Source organism: Nycticebus coucang, chromosome 14, assembly GCF_027406575.1.
Source record: "Nycticebus coucang isolate mNycCou1 chromosome 14, mNycCou1.pri, whole genome shotgun sequence".
NCBI classification, from domain to species: domain Eukaryota; kingdom Metazoa; phylum Chordata; class Mammalia; order Primates; family Lorisidae; genus Nycticebus; species Nycticebus coucang.
This window is the reverse complement of record NC_069793.1, coordinates 30,797,469-30,817,570: the sequence shown is the minus strand read 5'-3', so window position 1 is coordinate 30,817,570 and position 20,102 is coordinate 30,797,469. Positions and strand designations below refer to the sequence as shown.

At 44.1% G+C, this 20,102-nt stretch overlaps 1 protein-coding gene and 1 pseudogene across 1 annotated transcript in view; one reads left to right on the top strand and one right to left on the bottom strand.

The window, feature by feature from the left end:
- Window positions 1-14,866: 14,866 nt before the first annotated feature.
- On the bottom strand, window positions 14,867-16,324 carry LOC128564364 (myb/SANT-like DNA-binding domain-containing protein 7; annotated as a pseudogene).
- Window positions 16,325-18,860: 2,536 nt separating this feature from the next.
- The window catches only part of CAPRIN1 (cell cycle associated protein 1), a 50,583-nt gene continuing 49,341 nt past the window's right edge, over window positions 18,861-20,102 (top strand). Inside the window, exon 1 of the mRNA XM_053562910.1 lies at window positions 18,861-19,856. The gene's annotated coding sequence lies outside the window, so the exon portion shown is untranslated. The remainder of the gene's footprint in view (window positions 19,857-20,102) is intronic.

Below are 20,102 nucleotides of genomic sequence, written 5' to 3'. Positions count from 1 at the left end.
TATCACTCTACCGAGGGTGACAAAGTGAGACTCTGTCTCAATTAAAAAAAAGCAAAACAAAACAGGAATTCAGGATCAGCCTGAGCAAGAGTGAGACCTGTCTCTACTAAAAATAGAAAAATTAGTCGGGTGTTGCGGCAGGCTCCTGTAGTCCCAGCTACTCAGGAGGCTGAGGCAGGAGTGCTTGAACCCAGGAGTTTGAGGTTGTTGTGAGCTAGGCTGATACCATGGCACTCTAGCCTGGGGCAACAGGGTGAGACTGTCTCAAAAACAAACAAGCAAACAAAGTAGCAATGCTCTGTGGTAGGTTCCTAAAGGGGATTCCCCATAATAAGATTTCTGGGGCTCATGCTACATTCTCTGGACCAAGCTGACACCTAATTCTAATGAATTAGGACCAAACTTTCACATTGCCTCAGAGCTTAAAGGGCTGAGGCAACTGATGACAAAGTGACAGATACTACCAACTACTAATGAAGTCACGGGCCCCTGTCCATTAGGCCACGGCCAGCTGTCCTTTAGAAGATAGTTGAGACTAATCCACTCTGGCCTTTCTTTCTTTCTTTTTTCTTTTTGAGATGGAGTCTTACTTTATCACCCAGGGTAAAGTGCCATGGCATCATAGCTCACAGCAACCTCAAACTCTTGGGCTTAAGCGATTCTCTTGCCTCAGCCTTCCAAGTAGCTGGGACTACAGGCACCTGTCACAACTCCCAGCTATTTTTGTAGAGATGAGGTCTGACTCTTGCTCAAGCTGGTCTTGAAGTCTTTTTTTTTTGAGACAGAGTCTCACTATGTCACCCTGGGTAAAGTGCCTTGATGTCACAGCTCACAGCAACCTCAAACTCTTGGGCTTAAGCAATTCTCTTGCCTCAGCCTCCCAAGTAGCTGGGACTACAGGCACCCGCCACAACACCTGGCTATTTTTTTGTTGCAGTTCTTTTTAGCTGGTCCGGGCTGGGTTCAAACCCACCACCCTCGGTGTATGTGTCTGGCTCTGTAACCACTATGTTATGGTTGCCAAGCCCAGTCTTGAACTCTTAAACTCAGGCAATCCACCTAGCTCGGCCTCCCAGAGTGCTAGAATTACAAGTGTGAGCCACTGTGCCTGGCACTCTGGCCTTTCATCTGTTTTGCCACATTAGTCTCTGGTCTTTCATTATGTCTGTGGTCTGAAATTGTGGTCCTTGGACTAGCAGCATCCATATCACGTGGGAAATTGTGATGCCTATTCTCAGGCCCCATGTCAGATCTACTTAATCAGAAACTCTAGATCTGGGGCCTAGCAATCTGTATTTTAATAGGCCCTGTAAAGCTGATGGACATTTAAGAATGACTGCAACTACACCATCATTCCCATAATACTCCATATTTCCTTGTTCTTCACTCAGCCCTCCCACCCAACTCCTACCTCTCCCATGGGCCTGCTGGAGCACTTGCTCTGTGATGAACGAATTCCCCTTTGCCCTGTATCTCTTCCAGGAACATTCTCCATACCTCCCTGCATTCACTGAAAGCTGATCTCTTTCAGAGGAGCCCTCTGTGGTGGTGATCTGTGCTCATATCTATCTGTCACAGGACAAGCACTTGTCTTTCTTTCTATCACTTTTTCTAAACCATTACTTTTCACCTACCGTGTTGTCAATACTCTTACACTTTGAGGCTCATGTCCTGTGATGTTTAATTTTACGTGTCAACTTGACTGAGCTAAGGGATGCCCAGATAGCTGGTAAGACATTATTTTGGGTCTTTCTGGAAGAGATTGGATTGATCCAAGCATTTGGATCAGAAGCCTGAGTAAATGAGGTCTTCTCTCATCAATGTGGGTGGGCATCCTCTAATCCTTTGAGGGCCCAAATAGAGCAAAAGGCAGAGAAAAGGTACATGCACAACTCTCTCTCTCTCTCTTTGAGCTAAGACATCCATCTCTCCTGCCTTAGAGCTCCTGGTTCTTGGGCCCTTGGTCTCCAGGACTTATACCTTACACTGGTTCCAAGGGCTAGGAAAAGCCATTGAAGAGTTTTAAACAGCTGACTCAAATGATCTGACTTTTCTCTGAAAAGAACATTCTGGCTACTGTGTAGAAAAACCATATTCCTACTGTGTAGAAAAAAACATATCAGTTGGGCGGCGCCTGTGGCTCAGTCGGTAAGGCGCCAGCCCCATATACCGAGGGTGGCGGATTCAAACCCAGCCCCGGCCAAACTGCAACCAAAAAATAGCCGGGCATTGTGGCGAGTGCCTGTAGTCCCAGCTGCTCGGGAGGCTGAGGCAAGAGAATCGCTTAAGCCCAGGAGTTGGAGGTTGCTGTGAGCTGTGTGAGGCCACGGCACTCTACCGAGGGCCATAAAGTGAGACTCTGTCTCTACAAAAAAAAAAAAAACATATCAGTTAAATATTTTTAGTATAACTCACCCCAGTGAAAATCAGCAAATTTTCCAGTCTCTATGTTGAATATTCAGAATCATTTAACATAGGCAACTCTTTGAAAGTTTCTTCCTTCCTTCCTCCTTCCCTTCTTCTTTTTTTTTTTTTAGAGACAGAGTCTCACTTTATCACCCTTGGTAGAGTGCCGTGGTGTCACAGCTCACAGCAACCAACTCCTGGGCTTATGAGATTCTCTTGCCTCAGCCTTCTGAGTAGCTAGGACTACAGGGGCCCCCCAGAATGCCTGGCTACTTTTTGTTGCAGTTTGGCCGGGACCGCATTTGAACCCGCCACCCGCCACCCTCGATAAATGGGGCCGGCGCCCTACCTGCTGAGCCACATGCACTGCCCCCCTCCCTCCCTTATTCCTTTCTTAGTTTTTAGATAGTCTTGTTTTGTTGCAGGAACTAGAGAGCAGTGGCATGATCATAGCTCACTGCAACTTCAAACTCCTGGGCTCAAGTGATCCTGCTGGCTCAGCTTTCCAAGTACCTGAACTATAGGTACATTCCACTGCACTTGGCTAATTTTTCCAATTTTTTTTTTAAACAGAATCTCACTATGTCTCCCTTAGTAGAGTGCTGTGGTGTCACAGCTCACAGCAATCTCCAACTCTTGGGCTTAAGCGATTCTCTTGCCTCCGCCTCCCGAGTAGCTAGAACTACAGGCACCCACCACAACACCCGGCTATTTTTTTGGTTGCAGTTGTCATTGTTGTTCAGCAGGCCCAGGCTGGGTTCAAACCTGCCAGCCTCGGTGTATGTGGCTGGCTCCGTAACCACTGTGCTATGGGCACAGCCTTTTCTATTTTATTATAGCAGTGATTTTCTTTTTTTAGAGACAGAGTTTCACTTTATGGCCCTTGGTAGAGTGCCATGGCATCATACAGCTCACAGCAACCTCCAACTCCTGGGCCCAAGCGATTCTCCTGCCTCAGCCTCCCGAGTAGCTGGGACTACAGGCGCCCGCCACAACGCCCGGCTATTTTTTGGTTGCAGTTCAGCCGGGGCAGGGTTTGAACCCACCACCCTCGGCATATGGGGCCGGCGCCTTACCGACTGAGCCACAGGCGCCGCCCTATAGCAGTGATTTTTGACTGGTGTGCTGAGAGAGGATCTTAAATCTGCCATGAACATTTTCAAAGATTAATTAAATTATTTTGAAAGAAGTTCAAAGCACAATAAATATATTCTTTTTTTTTTTTTTTTGAGACAGTCTCACTTTCTCACCCTCAGCAGAGTCCTGTGGCATCGTGGCTCACAGCAATCTCAGATTCTTGGGCTCAAGCAATCCTCTTGCCTGGGGCTCAAGCAATCCTCGCACCTCAGCCTTCTAAGTAGCTGGGACTACAAGTGTCCACCCCTACATCTGGCTGTTTTTAGAGACAAGGTCTTGCTCTGGCTTAGGCTGGTCTTGAACCTGTAAGCTCAGGCAATTTGCCCATCTCAGCCTCCCAAGTGCTGGGATTACAGGCGTGAGCCACCGCACCCGGCCCAATATATTCTTCTTCTCATTCTTTTTTTTTTGATCAACATAATTTATGTGTGCCATGGTATTTTAACTATAGGTTCAAGTGTGCTGTGAGATTAAAAAAAGGTTGAAAAACACTATTTTATAAGGATGGGCTCTTTCTTGTGCTCAGACTGGTCTTGAACTCTTGCCTTCCCAAAGTACTAGGATTACAGGTATGAGCCACCAACCCAGGCTTCCTCCTTTGATTTTTTTTTTTTGGGTAGAGACAGAGTCTCACTATCACCCTCAGTAGAGTGCTGTGGTGTCACAGCTCACAGCAACCTCCAGCTCTTGGGCTCAGGTGATTCTCTTGCCTCAGCCTCCCAAGTAGCTGGGACTACAGGTGCCCGCCACAACGCCGGGCTATCTTCCTTTGATTTTTGTGATGCCATACTTCCTGTTTTTTTTTTCCCTGCACTTCTCGGTTTCCTATACTGATTTTTCCCTTCTATATAACCTTTAAAAGTTGGCACTGTCAAAAAAAAAAAAAAAGTTGGCATTGTCCTAGGTTATCTTCTCTTTAGTTTAATAGATCCCATTTATCTCACCTCATGGCCTCAATTACTATCAATATGTGAACGAATCCCACATTGAATGTTTAACCAAGTCCCCACCTCTGAAAACTAGTCCTGACTAAAATGTCTGCTTAGAAAATTCATTTAAACATCTCATAACGCCTAGAAATTTAACATGTATAAAATTGAACTTTCCATCTCTCAGCTCCCATCTGGTCCTTCTGCATGGATGGTTCACCATCTACCCGGATGTACACATTATAATAGAAATCTAAGAGTCATTTATGACTCTTCTCTCTCCTTCACCACCCTCTCACATTCAATCAGTCACCACGTCTGATTATGTTACCTCTGAAATGTAATACATATTAAGTCTATTGAAATTTCTCCATATCCCCCACCAGTCCTTGGCTCAAGTCACCATCACCTCTATGATTATAGTGGCCTCTTGTGTTCCTGCATTCCAATTTGCCTCTCTCCAATCCATTTTCTGTAAAGCAACCAGAGAGATCTTTTAAAAATGCAAATCTGATTAGACCAATATATCCTATTTCACTCTCCTGGGGTTCAAAATGAGGTCACATTCCTCTCTATGTTCAAATCAGATGACTTGGAGCCTTCAACTTGTCTCCCTTGTGTGATACCTTCAGATTCCAAAGGTTCAGATTGTCTTAATAAGTGGAACTGGAAAATTTGCTCATATTTCTTTCTTTTTTTTTTCTTTCGCTGCTGTGACTGTCAGTAAAATACAAGATTCTATGTGTTCTTCTGTCCTTGTATAGTCCTTATCTATCGCTGTTATAGTCTGCTATGGCCAGGCACAAATGTCCACCAAATAGCCCAAGCAATCCTTATTCAGGAAAATGTTTTGATAATTTAAGGGCCCAACAGTGTTTCAGTTATAGAAATAGGAAAAATATATATATTTCTTTCAAAGAGTTACATTCCACTGTGATGGCTCAATGCTATTGTAGACCAGGGATAGGACCCAAATGTTCAATCTCCTCCCTTAAATAGCTCTTCTAGTTCATACACAGAGATAAGGAGTGCAGGAAGTGTCAGAATCTGCTTTTACTCTCCAAGGCAAAGAGTTAATGGCTTTGTGAGTCAGTGAATGTAAATTGAGTTGTTTCAGCCCTAGGATCCTCTGCCAGTATGCAAGGCCCAAATGCAAATGGTGCCACAGGGGGCCAGCAGTCTGGGCGCCATCGCCCATTCGGATGCACATAAAGCCTACAGTGTTAGAGTGTGGCCTACTTCTTTCCAAGAAGTATCTTTGCCTCAGTTCATTTTTAACCAAAATGTCCCTGACACTCTTTAGCTCCTGTCTTTGGAAGGTGGCCTGACCTCTAGCTCGAGCTAGAAACACAGGGGAATCTTAGAAGCTACCTTCTTCCTCAACTCTCACATCTAAGTCACCAAGCCTTGATGACTCTATGAGTATCCTTAAGACTCAAACTCTGACACTCCCTTATCTGTTATTTTACCCTTTTGTGATATTTATTTATTATTTATATAAATTTAGGGGGTACCACTGCAATTTTGTTACATGAATATATTATGTAGTGGCAATGGATCCCTCATCAAATAACATACATTATTACCCATTAAGTAATTTCTCACTTCCCTCCCACCCTCTCACCCTTATAAGTCGCCAATGTTTATCATTCTACACTCCATATCCATCTTTTACCATTTTAATAAGTTCTTGCAGGTCACTCTGACTCAGCTCCAAGTCAATCTCTATATTGCTATTGGATCCATTGTTCTTTCGAAATATAAATCTGACCTTGCCACTGTTCTTCTTAAACTCTTTAATTAATACCCATTTTCTATTGCAAAGATAGGATTCTTAATCTGAGAACTATAAACCACAACTTCAAGAAACCTACAGTTCAAGTTCAAGCTGTTTAGTTAGAAAGGGGCTTTTGTGATCTGGTCACTGCTTACCTGGCTCCTTCCCATCATCCCTCCCCAATTAACACTTCACCAATACAGAACTGCTTATGATTCCCTAAACCAGACTAGATTTTATGCTTTTGAGAATGCTGCTCTCTCTGCCTGCAATGCCTTTTCTCTTCCTTTGGCTACTTTTTTCAGCTTGTTGAAATTGTCTTTCCAAATCCAACTCTGGCAGTATTTTCAGGGAGCCTTTCTGATTTCCTCCCATGAAGAGTTAACCATTTCCACTTATGTGTCACTTCTGTTCTTTTTTCTTTTCTTCTTTTTTCTTTAGATAAGAGTATTACTCTGTCACCCTAGGTAGAGTGCCATGGCATCATAGCTCACAGCAAACTCAAACTCTTGGGCTCCAGAGATCCTCTTGCCTCAGCTTCTCAGTAGCTGGGACTACAGCCACCTGCCACAATGCCTGGCTAATTTTTCTATTTTTAGTAGAGACAGGGGTCCAAACTTGCTCAGGCTGGTCTCGAACCCCCAAACTCAGATGATCCACCTGCTTCGGCCTCCCAGAGTGTTAGGATTATAGGTGTGAGTCACCGTGCCAGGCTGTCACCTCTGTTCTTTGTACAGGCTTCTGGGTTTGCCCATATTTGGCCCATGAAAAACTAAAATCTTTCAGGCCAGGCACAGTGGTGCATGCCTGTAATGCTAGTACTCTGGGAGGCTGAAGTGGATGGATTGCTTGAGCTCATGAGTTTGAGACCAGCCTGAGCAAAAGCGAGACCCCCATCTCTACTACAAATAGAAAAACTGAGGCAAGATGATCGCTTGAGCCCGAGTTGGAGGTTGTTGTGAGCTATGATGCCATAGCACTCTAGCCAGGGTGACAGTTTGAGACTCTGTCTCAAAAAAAAAAAAAAAACTGAAATATTTTAAGTACACATTTTTATTGAAGTATAACATACCCACAGAAGTGTACGAAGTGTAAGCATACATATAGCACAGTGAGTTTTACACAGCAAACACAGCTGTGTGACTGTTCCTCTGATAAAGAGATAGAATATTGTCAGGACTCCCAAAGCCTCTTTTTTGTTTCATCTCAGTTTACCTAGCCACAAAGATTGACACTGTTCTCTTTTACCATAGATTAGTTTACTTATTTTTTATTATTCCATAGTCTTTTGTGTCTAGTTACTTTGATTCAACATTATATGTGTTACATTTATCTATATTGCTGCTAATAGCAATGGTTTGTTCATTTTCACTGCTATATATGGTATTCTATTCAATAAATATTTATTTATTTATCCTTTTCTACATTTTAATGGTTTCCAGTTTTGGTACTAAGAAAATGCTACTGGGCGGCGCCTGTGGCTCAAGGAGTAGGGCGCCGGTCCCATATGCCGGAGGTGGCGGGTTCAAACCTAGCCCTGGCCAAAAACTACAAAAAAAAAAAAAAAAAGAAAATGCTACTTTGAACATCCTGGTATATGTCTTTCAATGGCATATATATGCATTTCTATTAGGTATATGACTAAAAGTGACATTTCTGACTTAGAGGGTATGTGGATATTCAGCTTTAGGTGATGCTGTCAAATACTCATCTAAAATGCTCAGGTCAGTGTCTAGTCCCCTCAGTAGTGTATGAGGAATTCTACATGAGGAATGTAGTTGTTCTACATTCTTGCTACTTCTTATTCGTTTCAGTTTTTGTTTTATTTTATTCTATTTTATTTTGAGACAGAGTCTCACTATGTCACCCTGGGTAGGGTGCTATGGCATCACAGCTCACAGCTACATCAAACTCTTGGCCTCAAGTGATTCTCTTGCCTCAGCCTCCCAAGTAGCTGGGACTACAGGCGCCTGCCACAACGCCAGGCTATTTTTTGGTTGCAGTTGTCATTGTTGTTTAGCAGGCCCAGGCCGGACTCGAACCTGCCAGCCTTGGTGTATGTGGCTGCTAGCACCCTACCACCTGAGCTGCGGGCGCTGCCCCATTTCAGTTTTTTTTTTTTTTTTTTTTTGTAGAGACAGAGTCTCATTGTACCGCCCTCGGATAGAGTGCCGTGGCGTCACACGGCTCACAGCAACCTCTTTACTCTTGGGCTTACGCGATTCTCTTGCCTCAGCCTCCCGAGCAGCTGGGACTACAGGCGCCCGCCACAACGCCCGGCTATTTTTTAGTTGCAGTTTGGCCAGGGCTGGGTTTGAACCCGGCACCCTCGGCATATGGGGCTGGCGCCCTACTCACTGAGCCACAGGCGCCGCCCATTTCAGTTTTTAAATTTTAGCCATTTTGATGATTCTGTAGTGATATCTCCCCAAGATATATTTTATTTCTTTAAATATCTGTCCACCTTTCTCAATACTGATTTCCTTGAGGCCATGGGGTTATGCCTCAGTCATCGTATGAATCAACAGGTACAGGGCCTGGCATACACAGGTGCTGAGTGTTTGCTGAATGAACAAATTATTGCAGAAGTAATGAAGGGTTGAGGAGTCTTCTTCATGATAAAGCTTTTCAGGTAACTACTCATAGTTTTGCCTACATTCAAGTCAAGTTCTAATTATCAGACATGCTTGAGTGTCTACCCACTGCCAGTATGCCAGGAAGTGCCCACTGGTACTTTCTTCCCAAGGCCTCATTAGCTACGTACTTCATCTCATTGATTGACTGCCAATGTAGACACCAGAGCTGTAACAATCCTAATCATAAAGTTAAAAGAGTTCTTGAAATGTGATTCTGTTTCCCTTGCTTTCTGGCAATGTTATATCTAAAGCACACAAAGAAGGGAAGAATCTCATCCTGGTTTTAAAATATCCAATAGTGGCTCAGGGACAGTAGCTCAGTGGCTAGGGCACCAGCCACATACGCCAGAGCTGGCAGGTTCGAATCCAGCCCAGGCCTGCCAAACAACAATGACAACTACAACCAAAAAATAGTCCGGCACTGTGGCAGGAGCCTGTAGTCCCAGCTACTTGGGAAGCTGAGGCAAGAGAATCGCTTAAGCCCAAGAGTTTGAGGTTGCTGTGAGCTGTGACGCCAGGGTGACCCAGGGTGACACAGCGAGACTTTGTCTAAAAAAAAAAAAAAATGCAATAGTGCAAATCAAAACCACAATGAGATACCAATTTTCATCAAGAGACATTCATTAGCATAGTTATAATAAAAATATAGATAACAGTAAGTGCTGATGAGAATATGACGACATTGGAACCCTCATATATGGGTGGTAGGAATGCAAAATGGGGTAGCCCCTTTGGAAAACACGTTGAAACAGCTCAAAACATTAAACATAGTGTTGCTATATGACCTTGAATTCTATTAGAGGAATATACCTAATGGATTGGAAGCACAAAAAACTTGTACATGAATGTTCACAGTAGTATTATTCTTAACAACCAAAAAAGTAGAAACAAACCAAATGTCTATCAGCTGATGACTGGATAAACAAACATCACAATGGAATATTATATAACCATAAACAAGGAAAGACACATTATAACATGGATGAATCTTGAAAATACTGTGCTAAATGAAAGTCAGACACAAAAGGCCATATGTTGTATGGTTCTAACTAGCATAGGTAAAGTCATAGAGACTGAAACTAAATTAGTGGTAGCCAGGGCTGGGGAAACTAAATTAGTGGTAGCCAAGGTAGCAGTTAACGAGGGTTGACTGCTTATGGGGTACTTGTTACTTTGGGGAGGTGATACAAATGTCTGAGAATTGGATAATGGCAACAGTTGTGGGACTCCAATTATAACAAAAACCACTGAACTGCACACTTTAAATGGAAGAATTTTATGATACATAAATTAGATACCAATAAAACAGTTATACAACACATGGAACTGCTAACTTTTACTATTTTGCATAACTTACTTATCTAAATTATTTGCAATAAACTTTTATTCCACTTGCAATATAAAAAAAAAATGTATAGCCAGCCAGTGTCTCATGCCTGTAATCCTAGCACTTTAGGAGGCTGAGGTGGGAAGATTGCTTGAGGCCAGGAATTTCAGACCAGCCTATAGTGAGATCTTGTTAACTATTCAAAAAAAAAAAAAAATGGCCATTGGTGGCACATGCTTTTCGTCCCAGCTACCCAGAAGGCTGAGGCAGGAGGATTGCTTGAGCCAGGGAGTCTGAGTGTTCATGAGAAGTGTCGTGAGCTCTAGCTCCAGATAACACCAGGAATAGGATAGTGCAGTCCTGTACTGTGTAGCTGCTGGAGGCATTCGATTTAGACAATAGGGGCCTAGAAGAAAAGGTTGTTTGCTTATTCTTTCGTCCCCTTGCGCCCCCCTTCCCTGCCCACCAAGCAGTCTCGAGTTTGACTAGCCTGTCCCACATCCTCTCCTATTTTTTTTATACCCTCTTTAAGAGGAAAATTAAAAGAAAAAGCAGCAGCAGAAAACATATTATAGTATACTACTGTCACCTTTGATTGCTTTTTACAATTCTTCTTACCCTTATTTTTTTCCTTGTCTGAGTAGTTTCAGAAAATTTTCTTTAAATTCCTCTAAATCCTCTGGTTCTCCAAATGTGGTTCCCAGATTGGCAGTGCCTGCGTCTCTAGAGGACTTGTTAGAAATGCAAAGTGTTGCAAAAAAAAAAAAAAAAAAAAGAAGAAAGAAAGAAATGCAAGTGTCTGCCTGCTGCAGATCTACTCAAGCAGCTGTGAAGGGGGCTGGGCATCTAGTAGCGTGGGGCAGCCCCCCTGAAGTTTTAACACCACTGCTATAATTCTTGGGCATCAGCTTTTCAAGTACAATAGCCTGCATTAGTAGGTGCTACAAACTTGCTGAGTCACCGTTCATTTTCGTTAGTCACACTAACATCCCATTCACCATTCCGCCTGGATTCTTTTCTTAGAGTTATTTCTCTCAACATTTTCTCGCCCATCTTGGAATCTGTTTCTTTCTGAATCAGCAACTGAGTTTGTTGTCCTTTTTCACCTATATGGTGATTGTCAACATGCCCTCCACAGCACTCCCCAGAAAGAAAGATACGGGGACACTGAGAATTATTTTTGTTTGAATATCTTTGGCACTTATTTCTGTGAAAATGAATAGCATGTACTCTCTACTTCTATAGAGCAGAGATTCACAGACTTGAATAGGCAAAGGGTAGTTTGATTTTTTTTTTTTTTTTGAGACAGAGTCTCATTCTGTCAGGTTAGGGCAGAGTACTATGAGATCAAGCTATTCTCTTGCCTGAGCTTCTCTAGTACCTGGGACTAATGTGCCTGCCACAATGCCTGACTCTTTTACTGTCTCTCTCTTTTTTTTATTTTGTAGGGACAGAGTCTCACTGTACCGCCCTCAGGTAGAGTGCCATGATGTCACACGGCTGACAGCAATCTCTAACTCTTGGGCTTACGTGATTCTCTTGCCTCAGCCTCCCGAGTAGCTGGGACTACAGGCGCCTGCCACAACGCCCGGCTATTTTTTTGTTGCAGTTTGGCCGGGGCTGGGTTTGAACCTGCCACCCTCGGCATATGGGGCCGGCGCCCTACTTACTGAGCCACAGGCGCCGCCCTACTGTCTCCCTCTTGCTCAGACTAGTCTTGAACTGCTGAGCTCAAGCAATCCACCCACGGCCTCGCAGAGCGCTGGGATTACAGATGTGAAGCCACCGCACCCAGCCCAGTAGTTTGATTCTTTAAATGGATACTCCTAGGTCTCAGATTCTGGGATGTAGATGCAATGTCTTAGATGGAATTTCACTTTAACAAGTACCCTAAGTGGTTTTGAAATTGGTGGTCCTTGCCCACTTTGGGAAACAGCACATGGAGGATGAGACTTGAAATGGGGTGGTGCTTATATACCTCTCTCCTCTGGAAATTCTATATCCACTGGAAATCTATACAAGAAAAAAGTAAATACAGGACCTATATATCTTTCCCTGACATGTCTGTAGTGACTTACTGCTTAGGAGACCTTTTATTATTATTATCTTTTTAGAGATGGAGGTTGCCTAGGCTGGTCTCCAACTTCTGGCCTCAAGCAATTCTCCCATCTCAGCTTCCCCAGTAACTGGCATTACAGGTACAAGCCACCACATCCTGCTAGAAGACCTTTAAGTCAATTTCTTTGACTTGCAAGATAAATAAGAGGCCAAGATGGGCAGATCGCCTGTGCTCGTGAGTTAGAGACCAGTCTGAGCTAGAATGAGACCCCGTCTCTAAAAATAGCCAAGTGTTATGGTGGGTGCCTGTAGTCCCAGCTACTCAGGAGGTAGAGGCAAGATAATCGCTTGGGCCTAGGAGTTGCTGTGAGCCAGGATGCTACAGCACTCTACTGGGGGCAACAAAGTGAGACTGTCTGAAAAAAAAATGTGAATGACATTGTGAATGCTACTTTTTTTGCATTATTATTATTATTGCTCAATATTTCGTTGTAACAATTGTCTGATTTCTTTTCTGAATGTATTTATCTTCATTCTTTAGGAGGTTTTTGTTTCTAGTCCTTATCTTAAACATTGTTATTGTTATTAAATGTTAAGCTTTTTTAATTTTGTGAAGGCAAAAAGTGGAAACCAAATAAACACATGTATATGTGATAAATAAAAAATAAGTCATTAATACCTGAAGAGTAAGCAAAACATTGAGGAAGTTGTGCCATCAGGTGTGAAAATTATTCTTGAAGGGGCAGCACCTGTGGTTCAATGGAGTAGGGTGCCGGCCCCATATTACTGGAGGTGGCGGGTTCAAACCCAGCCCTGGGCAAAAACTGCAAAAAAAAAAAAAAAAAAAAAAAATCATTCTTGAAATAGTACGTATACAGACTAGCTGTAGGAACAATTTTGAGTAAGTTAATTACTTTTACACTTACATTCTCCTAGTATATAACTTTATTGAGAAATGCAAGATTTTACTCCCTCTAAAATTTGTGGAGCAGTTGGTTGTCACCTTGAAGAACATTATTTTTTTCAAATTATTATTCAAAGTAGGTTGTATGTATTAATGGGAGAAATGCTATATAAATACTTACTGCCTGAAAAAAACCACGATTATGCATCAGTTGCCAAGGCGCAAGTTGATGATCTGTTCATAGTTGTTCTATGTGCTTTCACATAAAAAGCCTTTTTTTTTTCTTTTTCTTGTTTTTCCAGTGTCGTTTCAATAGTTCTACTTGTAAAGTACTAGAATATCGCTATGATTTTGGTCTCATAAAAAAAAAGAAACATGAAGTTATGTTCTGTGATCAACACCATGGGAGATGTGGCTTCTCCATCAGACTGAATCTGAGTACTATGAGCAAAGCCACCTCCTGACTGTGATGTATGTGTACTGTTTGCTGTTTTAAGACAGGAATTGGCAAACTACTTCTGTAAGGAGGTGATAGTATTTTAGGTTTTGCACACCCTATTGTCTGTGTTGCCAACTACTCAATTCTGCTATAGCATGAAAGTGGCTACAGATACTACATACATGAATGGATATAGCTGTGTCTTTATAAAGCTTTATTTACAAAAACAGGCCTAGGAACTGTAGTTTGCAGATCCCTGTTTTAGGCCATAGAGCTTCTCAGGGTTGTTACTGCAGCATAACCTAACCTACCTAGATGCACTATGGGCTGTCAGATGGACTCCCAAGTGAGAATCTTTCTTTCTAAAGAATTTACTTACATTTAATATCTTATAAAGCAGCCAGTATTTCACAAAGATTACCAATAAGAACCATAACATACTATTGTAGCTCCTTGTGGGTTCTTAATTACATCCTTATTTTGATAGATTAAGAACTAATACAACAAAGGAGGAGAGAAGAGTACTTAATACTGTAATACCATATGTCAGTGACACAGCAGTGAAATATAAGAGAGAAAGGCATAAATACACGCTGTACCAATACTAGTCTAATGAGCCACAGAGGGATTTAAAAAATTTAGATGTCAAACTCCATGAAGTAGTCAAGTAAAGATTCAAGCAATGAGGTCATGGTATATAGCCATACTTCTGTATCTTGTAAACTAATGTGTCTCACCCTAGCCTTATCTCAGCTAAGGTCAAATGCATTGATAAATGTGTACAGTGCTTTTAAACTCTTTCAAATCTATCAGTCACTTGACCCTCACAACAACCCTGTGAGGTAGGCAGGGCAGGAGTCATTATCAACCCCATTTTACAGTTGAGGAACCTGTTACAGAGAAGTAAACCAAATTGCCTTACATCACAGACAAAGCCAGGACAAAATACCCTGTTTTCCCGAAAATAAGACAGTGTCTTACTTTAAGGTGTGCTCCCAAAGATGCGCTAGGTCTTATTTTCAGGGGACGTCTTATCGTTCCTGTAAGTAGGTCTTATTTTTGGAGGATGTCTTATTTTTGGGGAAACAGGGTAGCTCTCTTGGGACTCCATTCCATCCATTTTCTATTAGGCCACCCCTCTCATTTCTGAAAGGTCTTACAATTAATGGAGAATCTTGGAGAAAGGAACCAGCAAGTATATTTCTACTACTCTCCTTACTAATGGTTCATACACTTTTTTTTTTTCCTGAGGACACAGAAAAGGAGCCAGGGTTCTAGAAGGTAAGTGTTGGAACCAGACTTCTCCCAGTTTAGGAAATAGACCCTTCTATAATCAGTTCCTAGCTTTTGGTATTTGAAATCAACCACTGAAGCAACTTTTCAAGCCGTAGCTGAAAAGCACCAGTTGCTTCTTGCATTGCTGTCGCCGAGCTCTGACTGCCTGACAGTGTTCCCGCGGAGCTCATTGGCAGTGTCTTGCTGAGCACTGGCCTCCTCACCAAAAGCAATCAGCCTGTCCAATTTTTCTTCCTCACGCTTTGAAAGTTCTCATGCCAATCTCCTGTTTTCTGTCAACTGGGCTGCAATAGACCTGGCCAGTGACCACCTGGCCTTGTCCACCTTGGAGGGGGCTCACTGCTCAAAGGCTTATCCCCACCAGAAACAAAACCAACTCTGGGAGAGGAGACCTGGGGCCATGGTATGGAGGCTGCACCAGGAGTGTTGCAGCTAGTGCTGGTGCAGGGACTGGGCTCCCCAGACATACCGGTCTGGTCATGGGGGCTGCTCTGACAGGGAGCAAGTGCACCTCTGAAACGGTTTGCACCTGAGGATTCATCCCAGGAGTCCTCAAGGTCACTGATTCTTAGTTGACAATGCTCATCTGATTCCTTAACTGTTTTCTTTCTTCCTTTTTTTTTTGCAATTTGGCTGGGATCGGGCTTGAACCCACCACCCCCGTATATGGGGCCGACGCCCTACTCCTTGAGCCACAGGCACCGCCCTCCTTAACTGTTTTCAAGAAAGGCTGATGATCAGTGTCGCCTGTAGCTCAGTGAGTGGGGCGCTGGCCCCGTACACCGAGGGTGGCGGGTTCAAACCTGACCCCAAATTGCAACAAAAAGATAGCTGGGCTTTGTGGCAGGTGCCTGTAGTCCCAGCTACTCAGGAGGCTGAGGCAAGAGAATCGCCTAAGCCCAGGAGTTGGAGGTTGCTGTGAGCTGTGATGCCATAGCACTCTACTGAGGGCAATAATGTGAGACTGTCTCTAAAAAAATAAAAAATAAAAGGCTGATGATCAGTTGCCTGAGTTCTTTTTGTTTTCAGGATGCTGGTTCCCTCTTTCCCTGGAGTGTCAAGAGTCCACTAAGTTCTGATCACAGTGTTTGGTCCAAGTAGCATCCTCCATTAAATTGTCTGGATCAGTCACTATCTGATTTCGAAGCAGCTGATCCAACATATCATAAAATGGACAGTATGGTAGGTCACCTATACTTGTGGTGTGGGCCCCATAGTCCTCTAAATATGCCTTTAGAACTTTAAACTTGGAGTGGCATTAGACTGTTCGGTGCTGTGGATGCCTTCCTGCTGCATTCGCTTAGACACAGCCTGGTAAGACCTCTGCATTGTGATGCAGTCTGGAGGAGCTGGACACATTCTGCCTCACCTAGTATGGACCACTGGATGCCCACACTGCTATTGGTACTGGCCATAGTGGGTTTGGAAGGAAGGTTGGAAAGGTCCCTTCTGGGCAGCAAGGTGCAAATCTGAAGCTCTGTGTGTTCTCAGCACGCTCCAGGAGCCAGCTGAGTCTTCCCCCTCCGAGATAACTGCTGAGAAACCAGGTCTCAGGACTGAATTTCTGGCTTTTGCCAAGGATCTGCTTTACTTTCATTACTATATTTGAAATATTTCTTATTCTACTTTGTTTTGCTGCCAGTCCAACAATCTCTTCATTGTCTAGTAAGCAACAATCACTGGAGTAACTCTATTGCCTGTATCATTTGCAACCTCACCAATCCAACCATCCTTGTAGACAGTCACACAGGCTGAAGTGCAGCCCAGGTGAACTCCGATGGCCACCATGAGGCGGTGGCAATGAGGGGGTCCCGCATCCCCATCAGCTTCCTAATGCCTGATGCCAAGTGGGAATCTTATCTGTGTAGAGTCATCTATCGTGTTCCCTCTCAACAATCTTTCCTTTAGTCTTGAAAAAAGCCTAATTTAGCTGATCACAAGTTTTTGTGTTAGGTAACTGCTACTGGGTAGCATGCCAAAGAAAGGCCCCTATGCACACCTTATCACAAGCCTTTTTTTTTTTGCAGGTTTTTTTTGGGCCAGGGCTGGGTTTGAACTCACCACCTCCAGTATATGGGGCTCACGCTCTACTCCTTGAGCCACAGGCGCTGCCCCCACAAGCCTTCTTTGACTCAAATCTGAATCATTAATGGTCTCTTAAGTCTTTGTTTCTCCTGTTTCAGCATCATCAGAATTATCTAGAGGGCTTGTTGAAGCACAAATTGCTGAGTGCTGTCTAGGTCTGGGGAAATTTTGCCTGGTAGAGTATTTCATGCCTGATCTCAAAGACATTGGTCAAGTTCTGAGGAATATGGCAGTGATTTTTCAAACTTAAATTTACCTAGAAATCTCATGAAGACCTTGTTAAAATGTAGATTAGGGCTGAGTTCAGTGGCTCACACCTGTGATCCCAGTACTCTGGCAGGCTGAGGCCGGTGAATCACTTGTGTTCACGAGTTGGAGACCAGCCTGAGCAAGAGCAAGATCCTGTCTCTAAAAAATAGCCAGGTGTTGGGCGGCGCCTGTGGCTCAAGGAGTAGGGCGCCAGTCCCATATGCCAGAGGTGGCGGGTTCAAACCCAGCCCCAGCCAAAAACCACACACACACAAAAAAATAAATAAATAAAAAATAGCCAGGTGTTGTGGGGGGCACTTGTAGCCCCAGCTACTTGGGAGGCTGAGGCAAGAGGATAGCTTGAGCACGAGCGTTTGAGGTTGCTGAGCTATGATCTCATGGCACTCTACTGAGGGCAAGAAAGTGAGACTCTGCCTCAAAAAAAAAAAATGTAGATTAATTCATCAGGTCTGGGGTGGGTCTGAAATGGTAGTGATAGTGGTAGGGCTGAATATACTACGGAGCTAAAAGATTATAATCTTCCTTTCAAGCCTTTGGGCCTGGTGTAATTGTTTAGTACAGTGCTAAACATAGTTTAGGTACTTAAATCTTGGGTAGCCTTTGATCAACTTTGACTTCTTACCGTGACATATGACTAGCAAATCCTATTGATTCTAACATCACCCAATGCATACATAACCCAACCATTTGTCACCACCAGTGCTGTTACATCCTGCTCCTGGCTACTATCATGTCTGCACTTGATTATTTCTATACCCCAACTGGTCCACCAACTTCTCTCATTTTGCCCTCCCTCTCATCTCCAATGCACACACTGTAAATTCTTTATATAGTATCAAGTGATTTAAAACATAGGTTGATCATGGCATGCAGGGAGTTATAGTTTCTGCTCGAACTATTTTTTTTTTGTTTGTTTTTTGACCGGGGCTAGGTTTGAACCCGCCACCTCTGGCATATGGGACCGGCACCCTACTCCTTGAGCCACAGGCGCCATCCTGCTTGAACTATTTTTACTTAGCAAAAGCCAAAGTCCTTCCAGTTGTCTCTCAGGCCCTATAAGACCCTTTATGTCTTTGACCTCACACCTACTTTCTGCTTTCGCCACTGTGGCCCTCTTGGTGTTCCTTGAACACACCAGCTACATTCCTTTTCAGATCTTAGTATGAGGTATTTCTACCCCGAAAGTTCTTTCAAGGTAATAACTGTTTCGCCTTTCTCCTTTCTTCAAAAGTCTCACTGGGTAAGACTTTTTCTGACCATAATGCTTCACCACCACTTCACCATCTGACATTTGTCTTCCCCTTACTTAAATGTAAGCTCCATGTAGATTGAGATTTTTGTTTTGTTTATAATCCTTAGCACACAGTAAGATGCTCAGTATTTGAATGAATATATTAACATTTTGCTAACTGGAATATCTTGAGGCCTGAGGCTGCTGTTGTTTCTCCAGTCTCCCTCAGGATGCACTGTTGCTAGCCAGTATTACTCATTTTATTCCCTTGGGAACCGTGGGTGGGTTAGAATCCTCTTCCAAATCCCTTTCCCATAAAATTTAAACTATACATTGGTCATACAACATTATGCACTGAATTTTCCGCTGAACATAACTCCTTTTAATACTTTCCTTCCACCACTTGTTTTCTCATTTTCTGCTCACTGTCCGCATCCACCCCACCCCAAGGTTGGAATAATTCTATAGGAGAAAAAAAATTTTTTCTTTGTATTTCAGTCCACATTCCCTTTATAAAGTTTTAGGTAAATCTAAAACAAAAGGAAAAAAAGTCTAATAATTTGTAATACTCAGGCCCATCGGATACATGACATCTTAGAGTAGTTGGTAATTTTTAACGCGAATCCGGGATTTTAGGACGTAAAAAGCCATCAAACAAGTCCATTCCAGACGCGTTCTACAGAGAATTCCCAGGTTACTAGGTGTTTGCTTTTTGGTTAGCGGCGAGTTGTCTTTTTTCAAAAGACCTTTTGGATGGTGGGGGTTGGCTCGCTCTGCATACACAAGGAATTCTAGAAACTGGGATTGCACCACCCGCCCCACGCACCCCTTACTTGCAGAAACCTTTGCCCCGACTCCCCGCCCCCACCAAATAAGGACACTTCATAGGGCAGGCGCCAGCTCCGGAGCCAGTTGCTTGACACCTATTGTCCCCGTTTAGACGTCAAGCGACTTTGCCGGAAGGACCCTAGCTTCGATTTCGTTCAAAACTCAAGGCACTGTTCATTCGGCCCTCCGTGGCGGTCCCGAACTGCCTTAAGTGGCCGCGCTCCAGCGCAGGGGCTTGGGCAGGGAGGGGAGGTGAGCGGGCGGGCCCTTTCAGACAGGCGTTCTTGCCGGGCAGCCCGAGCGGCTGCGAAGGCCCCCGCTCCCCACTTCTCCCGCCCGCCGCGCCCCAGAGGGCTGGCTGGCTAAGTCCCTCCCGCTCCCAGCTCTCGCCTCACTAGGAGCTGCTCTCGGTGCAGCAGGGACAGGGCGAAGCGGCCTGTGCCCAGGGAACGCACGACACTGCCCGGAACGCACCGCCACCCTTGTTCCCTCGCTGCCCACTCGGGATCTCCAGCGGCCTCGGCGCGCGCACGGTGAGCGCCACCCCGGACCGAGGCGCTGAAGAGGAAGAGGGCCACCGCGCCCGAGTGTCCTTTACCTCGGCATCGCTGGGAGCTTTGCGAGGGGCTGGCTCCTCTAGTTCCCCCACCCTCTCCCCTCGGTCATTCCAGTGCCCTTATCCACCCCTTCTCTGCTCCTAAGCCCTGACCTCGCTGTCCCCTCCCTTCCACGGAAGGCGGCGAGACCAGGCCCACCCCTGTGGGGACCGTTGCCCTGCC